Source organism: Pteropus vampyrus, unplaced genomic scaffold, assembly GCF_000151845.1.
Source record: "Pteropus vampyrus isolate Shadow unplaced genomic scaffold, Pvam_2.0 Scaffold177, whole genome shotgun sequence".
Taxonomy (NCBI): domain Eukaryota; kingdom Metazoa; phylum Chordata; class Mammalia; order Chiroptera; family Pteropodidae; genus Pteropus; species Pteropus vampyrus.
This window is the reverse complement of record NW_011888958.1, coordinates 1,404,648-1,412,249: the sequence shown is the minus strand read 5'-3', so window position 1 is coordinate 1,412,249 and position 7,602 is coordinate 1,404,648. Positions and strand designations below refer to the sequence as shown.

General features: G+C 52.0%; 1 protein-coding gene across 7 annotated transcripts in view; it reads right to left on the bottom strand.

Annotated features, from left to right (window-relative positions):
- Nucleotides 1-7,602, bottom strand: part of LTBP2 (latent transforming growth factor beta binding protein 2) — a 99,686-nt gene that overhangs the window by 83,534 nt on the left and 8,550 nt on the right. The gene's annotated exons all lie outside the window — the stretch shown is intronic.

Genomic DNA, 7,602 nt, shown 5'->3' with positions numbered 1-7,602 from the left:
CCCTGAGGCCAAGGAAATTCCTCTCTGCCTCCCCCCACACACCCTTAGAATCCCCCCAGAGACTTGTTCTTTCCACACCCTGCCCAGGATCTGTGTCCCTAGGCCCTGACCTCATCCCTGAGCCCCCAGGCTGTGAGAGAAAGAAGTCAGGTCCTCAAGGGCTCACCCCGTCCCCACTACAGCTGTGCTGGGGCCGCAGCTCGGATGGCTGGGAACAGCGCTGGGGCTCAGGGGCCAGCCAAGCGCCAGTCTCCGAAATAGCAGTTGTGTTCACATAAAAGCCTCTAATGAGAGAAAGATGCCGTTCTTGGCCCCTCAGCCGCTCTCTGCAGACGCCTGTCTGACAGGCTGAGCGGGCCTCTACTGTTTGGCGTTTGGCGGAGGGAGGGGAGGAAGGGGAGGTGTGAGTCAGACCTTGGCCCCGAGCCCTTCAGCGTGGACCGCCCTGCTAATTGCATTAACAAATGCCTCAATGCTGGGCCAGTTGGGGGCCGGGGCCAGGGAGCAGTATCAATTCCCACGGGGCTCCAGCAGGCATGAGGAGGGAGACCACAGGCAGGGCTGCGGCCCAGGGCTGAGGCCTGGATTTGCCCCTAGCTCCTGCTCCAAAGCACAAAAATCACCATCCACCCTGTCACAGCCCCTAGGCCCTGGTAGGAACCAGGGCTTTGGAGCCTTAGTGCCAAAGGGGTCCCCAAAGATAAAAGAAGGATAGGATAGGGTTCGCAGACAGCCTCCATCAGTAGAGGTCAGAGACCAGTCTTTTCCGGGGGAGCAGCAGTTCCAGGGCATGGAGGACGGTTCCATGACTGACACGGGGCCACCCAAGTCCTTCCACAGCAGCACCAGCTCCATGTCCAGGACCCAGGAAGGTTAGGAGGGTCAGAGGATACCATTCTCGCTGATAACCTAGCCAAGACCAGGGAGGAAGTGTGGAGGAGAGAGCTGCTTTTGAATTCCAACCTCATGACCTTGGGCAAGTTTTTTCACTTCCGTGAGTCTGTGTCCTCGTCTAGTAAATGGTCATACATCCAATACATACTATTTGCCTAGGACGGTAAGCAAGACAGACACAGTCCTCTTCTTCACGGAGCGTCCAGCTTAGGGAGGCTGTCACAAAACAAGTGAACAAACAAGTAGAGAAACAGAAAATGGGATGTGAGTTAGGGTGGAAACAGTCGAGGGGCTGAGATCCCGAATAGAGAGGCTGGTGGGAGGCAGCTCTAGACTGAGTGGTCGGGAGGAGCTTCTTTGAGGAGGGGAGCCTGAAACAGAGACTGGAAAGGCAACATAGAACCGGCCTCATAAAGAGAGGAGGAAAAGCAAACAGAGAGTGGCGTGTGCGACAGCCCGGAGCCTGCACATTCCAGGAGCCCAGGCTAGATTCAGTGAGGAGAGGGTGAGTGCTGAGAGATGAGGCTGGGTGTGCCACAGCAGGAAGGTTTGGACAGGGATGTGTTATGATGGAATTTATGGAGTAAGGGGCAGGGGGTGAGCAGTCAGCGGGTGGCTGCTGTTACCCAGGAGAGGGTGCTGGAGCCCTGGACTAGAGGGGTAGCAGAAGCAGGAAGCAACAGCCAAGTCCCCCAGTTATTTAGGAAGTAAAACAAACAGGACTCATGACAGATTAGATATAAAGCCTTAGGGAGAGGAAAGCGTCCTGGAAGACCCCCAGGTGTCTGGCTTGAGCATTCAGGTAGATGAGTAGGACCTGGGTAGAGGAGTTAGCTCAGAGGGAGAGAATCCACAAGCTCATTTTGGGCAAGCTGCAGTGGGGACGTCTGGGAGGCATCAAGAGCAGATGTCATGTAGGCAGCGGGACGAAGGAGTCTGGAGGTCAGAAGAGAGGCCTGGCTGAAGATATATGTAAATCTGGGCGTCGTCGGCCCAGAGACGATGTTTACATCCATGGGAATGCATTAGATCATTCCGGGAGCGGAGCAGCGAGAAAGAAAATAAGAGGACCCAGTACTAGTTCTGGGAAGCCACGTTTAGTTGTTGAGTAGAGGAGAAACAGCAGCAGAGACATAGAAGGGGCTAGAACAGAGAGTGGCATGATGGTCACTCACAGGGTGAAGGGGTTTGAAGAGTTTCGCGTGGTCCCTGGCACAGAGAGAGCATTGCACTATTATTGTTGCATGTTAATTGTCCAGCACTGTGCCTACTGATGCTCAGTAATGGGAGGCAACTAATGCTTGGCTTGTCTCCCATGGCTCCCCATCTTTGCATGGGGGATATGGAAGATCTGGGGAAAATTCTGGGGCAGCCCAACATTAAGATGTTGGATAGAAAAGAAGAAGCCAGCCAAAGAGGCTAGAGGAGACAGCTGGGGATGGGCGGAGGAAACTACCAGGTCACCCATGTGATCATTCACTCACTCAGTCCCTTAAAAACATGTGCCGAAGTCTGTAGAGAGGGCCAACACTGCACTGCTATCAACAGGCCACAGCGCCCGGCTTTAGGAGGCCCCTGGTAAGAACATCTCCTAAATTAGATCCTCGGAGGCATGCACTTGCTCACCAGGAAGATCTAAGGTGCCCGTAGGTGGTGGCAGGAGAGATAGACGGTCTCTTGTTAGGACTGCACACTTCATGTTACCTGGGTCTCCACTGAGGTCCTGTGATTATCCCCTTAGCTGCCTCTCACCTTCCCCTCCACCTCTCTCTCTGACTCCTGAGTCTCATAGAATGGTCACGCCGAGATGAGCCACCCATAGGCTCCAGCCTCTGGCTCCTGATGGTTCCTAATCAGTCAGTGAAGAACGTACAAATCACACTCCTGTCTGACCCTTTTCCTTAATGTTTGTTCAGCACTCATCATTATAAGGCCCTGGGCTAATTTCTTTACATTTATCTCTCCTCTTCATTCTTATAACTACTATAGGTACTATTCTCATCCCCATTTGACATATGGAGAAACTGAGGCTGAGAGTGGCCAAGCAGTTGCCTGAGATCACCATGCTAGTAAATAATGGAGCAAGAGTTTGAACCCAGGGAGTCTGGTCCAAAGTTGGGGCTCTTATCCACCTGGCCACAGTCTTGCCCTTTGGGATGGGGTCATTACAGGGCTGGGATAGGTGAGCCAAGGAAGCTCTCTCAGGGAAGCCAAGGAGAAGGCCAGATCAGGAGGGATGGAGTTCTCGTAGCACTGAGATGTGGACCAGAATGAAAGCCACAAAGAGGCTCTGGACCAGAAAGTCAGGAGCAAATGCCCAGGTCCACTCCAGGATCTCTTGAGGGTCTCCTGAACGCTTTGGGGTTTTCTGGAAGGGCTGATAGACCTACAGCCACAGAAGGGGAAATCTCAGAACAAACCTGGGACAGGCCCAATATTAATTCAGTACATATTTATTGAGCCTTTACCTTGCGTCCAGTGAATACTTGCTATTGTGTGTCATGCTGGGGGCTGGGAGACACTATCCTTGCCCTCAATATCAAGGCCATACGTGGATAGAGCACATAGAACATTCCAGGCCTTGAACTGAATACTTAACCTGCATCATCTCATTTGTTCCTTGCAACTCTGTGAGGCAGGGACTGATATTAGCCACATTTTACAGGAGAGGAAACTGAGGCACGAAGAGCTTAAGCATCTTGCCCACAGTCAGGTAGCTAAGTGGTAGAGCTGGCGTTTAAACCCAGGCATGCAGAACAGTCTCCTTAATCTAAATTAAGATAACAGCCAAACTTCCAGGCTCTGCTGATTTTCAGCTACAAGACTGGAACAAATAGTCAACCTCATCGGGAAATGAGATAAAGATCAAATCCAGCTTTTAGGGTGGTTGTAAGGATTAAAAATTAATACTATAAAGTCCTGACCTACAGAAAGAACTACAGAGTGTTACATTTATTAATCTTCAAAAACAATTCTATTTAAATTGTTAGACTCACTTCATGGATGAGGCTTTATGGCGGTAAGAGGGCCAGTCACTTACCTGAGGACACAGAGCTGGATCTGAGACCACAACTCCTTGGATCTGACACCACAATTCCTTGGACCTGACACCAGAATCCAAAGCACGTGCTCTTAACCTTGAGCCTTAATACTGGGGTGGAGGGATAGTAACCCACCTAGCCCCCTCCTCAACAGTTGCAGGGACTTCCTCTGCCCTCCCCAGAATAGCCCCAGCCTCTGTGCAGCTAGGCTGAGATAAAATGAGAATTCAAAGAATTCTTCAAATCCTCTTCCCCAGTGTGAGCCTCAGAATACCCCAAAACCTGTGTGTGCGTTGGGGTGGTGATGGGGGTGAGCCATCAGGACCTGGTCCTCTCACACTCTACAGTCCTTCCCCTCAGCCAAGTGGGCCAGGCAGCCCCAGTCCACTGCCTCCACAAATGCATAAACACATAAAACGCACGGCAGAACTGGCAAAGCCACAGGAGGAAAGGCGAGAGGAGGAGACCAGGGCCCACCTTGAGACCCCGCCAAGGTGGAGGGAGGGGCTATAGCTCCAACAATAACCACCTTCAGGTCTAGTGACTGGGCAGGGCTGAAGGAAGAGAGGCCTGCCAGGAAGATGGGTTGGTATGTTACAGCAACCTAGGATTCTGTGACAGGAGGCTAAGGGGGGCCAGGAAGTGGGCCAGGGACAAGGGCCATCTCTCCCTGAGCATGGGCAGTGGATTGAACCCACAGATATCTGGGAGAGACCAGGGGACAGATCGAGTCACCACACAGTTCTGGGACTAGACTTGATTCTTGGCAATGAAAGGATGTCACACACTGTCCTCGTCAGCCCTCCTCTCCTGCTGGCCGAGGAGACATCCCACATGTGTGAAACTGCTAGGACAGAGGATGAGCATTCCCCGCGTTGGCAGTCTCGGCTCAAGCCAGGAGGGCTGGGGGGAGAGGGCGGCAAACCACTGGGGGAAGCAGAAGAGCCAGTTGACAGGGTATGGAGCCAAGAACCTCACATTCTGCAGTGCTGGGGACCCAGCCATCCAGGGACAACGCCCCACAGCCAACGTGGTTCTTGTTAGGCTCATTAGCTGCAAAACAGCAACAAGCATACAGCACAAGGCCCAGCTAATTAGCACAGAGATCTTCAGTGGGCAAGTTGAGTTGAAGTAGGAAAGGCTGATGCCCATTGGCAATTCCTCTGGGAGAGCTGCCGGCCTGCAGCATGGGTCTGAGGATGACCAGGGGAGCAGCAGGGTGAGAGGGCTGGGAAAGAAATAACAGAGGCTGAGGACCCCGAGAGTGAAGTGGGTATTGGCAGCATGCTAGAGCAGCCCCTCCCGGGGCATGAGAGTGTACGCGCATACACACACACGCACACGCGCGCGCCACACGCACATGCACACGCACACGCACAAACACACGCACACGCACACGCACACGCGCACACACACACACACACACACACACACGTTGGTTCTGACAATCTGCAGACTCATCCAACCACGAGTTTCCAGTGTTGAAACTCCAGTTTGGCAGAGACTAATGCTGGAAAATCACGTGCAAGTTAGGAAGCTGAGAACCTCCAGGGCTGGAGGGCCCAAGTGAGGCCCATGCCCAGACCCCTCAGGCAGCTGGTGAGAAGCCCACATCCTCCGAAGCCAGCCAGCTCCAACTTCAACTCAAGCCTCTACAACACTCGCTAAATTCACTAGAACTTACCAACCCTCCTACCCATCTCCAACCCCAACTGCCTTCCCAGGCCCTGCTACTCAAAGCGTGGTCCCTGAACTAGCATTGGCAGTATCCCCTTAGGAGCTTGTTAGAAGCACAGACTCTCCAGCCCCATCCCAGACCTGCTGAATCAGAATCTGCACTTTGATAAGATCCCAGAAAATTCAGAGTAACATTCAAGTTTGAGTAGGGTCCCCCAAGACAGATCTTCCTATGATTGATCCCAAACTCTGCTCAGTGTCTTCAGCTCTGGCTAGATTCACCCAGCGTGCTTTTAAAAAAATACCAGTGCCCAGACCCCAATCTCAGAGCTTCTGTTGAGCATAAAACCACCTGACTACCCACATCCCTGGCTTCCCTACCCAGGGAGTCACTGATTTTGAGTCCCAGATCCTTCTCTAATGAGCTGTGTGACCTGGAGCAAGTCACCACCTCTCTGAAGCTCATTGTCTTCATCTTTAAAATTATGAGGTGTCACTTCCCCATCAACTCTTTCCTCAGCTATAGAGGGCCTGTCCTCTGAGAGCCCCCACTAATCTAGGGTTCCTGAAGAGAAAAAAATTTTTAGGCAGTAGATCTGCTTTGCTGTTTGTTTTGAGTTTGGGGTTTTAATTTCTTTATCTGGAGATCCCCAGAGACACCAAGATACTTCCTGAGCTTCATTGTCAGACTGGGAGCAGTCAGATCCATGAAGTCTGAGGCAGAACCAAGATCTTGGCAAGCCCACGTCACCAGCCCTGCAGGAACGGAAGCAGCCCCATCCTGTTTCCATCTCATCCTCATCTTGTCCCCATCTTGGGAGGTGTCAGAGCCATCGTGGAGGGCCTCCATGAGGCCTGGGAACACCATGGGTCTTGTCATGCACCTGGAAACCTTCACCCTGCAAAAAGCCTGGGGGCTTGTCCTTGGGCAAGAAGGGGTTCTGGTGAGACTGAGGCTTTGCAGACAGGCTTAGGGCCTCTCAGAGTTTAGTGGCAGCTCTGAGAGGGGCAGTCAAGGTTGCTCTTAGAGCTGCCATACAGACCTGGGGAGCTGACAAGGGCTCAGAAAGGGCCCTGGATGTGAGAAAGATCCAAGGGGCCTCTTGAAACCCCCATATCTGTTATCACCTATAGAAATTCCAAATTCCAGAAGGCCCCAGCCTCAGCTGGCGTTGGGAGGGAATAGCGGCCCGCAGAGAACAGTATAGGGTTCTGGAGTCAGCACTTGGGGTGGAATATCTTTGGCCATGTTTCCCAACTAATGTGAACCTCCGTTTCCACGTCTGTAAGTGGGGATAATCAGTGAATACACGTTATAGGATTACTGAGAGTCTTAACTAAGATAAAGTATGTGAAGAGCTTCTCACAGCGTTGAGCACATAGTGAGTCCTCAGCTGTTAGCTAGTAGTGTAGTAGTAGTAGTAGTAGTAGTAGTAGTAGTAGTAGCAGCAGCAGCAGCAGCAATAATGGTAGTAGTAGTAATGGTAGTAGTAGTAATGGTGGTAGTAGTAATGGTGGTAGTAGTAACGGGTAATAGTAGTACACTATCCTCCCCACGTCACAGATGTAGAAAGCGAGGCCCAGAAAGTAAGGTAAGACCTCTGGCAGCAGGGTATAATGATTAAGAAGAGGGACCTCAGAGTTACCTAAGTTTAAATTTTGCCATTTCCAGGCCACGTGACCTTGAGCAAGTGACCTGTCTGTGCCTCATCTACCAAATGGATAGTGGTCCTACCTGCCCCATAGGCTAGGTAAGTGCACCTTGCACAAAGTGAGTACTGTCATTGTCACTGCCTCTGACACCATCAGTGGATGCTTGAGCGCAGGGCCCCTGGATCCTGCCTCACTCCTTGGTTTCTACTTAACTAAGATGACTATTCTCTCTTCTCTCATCTGGGCCAGCCTGCCAGGCTTCAGAGCAGTCCACAGGGAGGCTGAGCCAGACACAGGATCAGATCTTTATCTGACCATCCTGGCAGGGTGCCTGGCA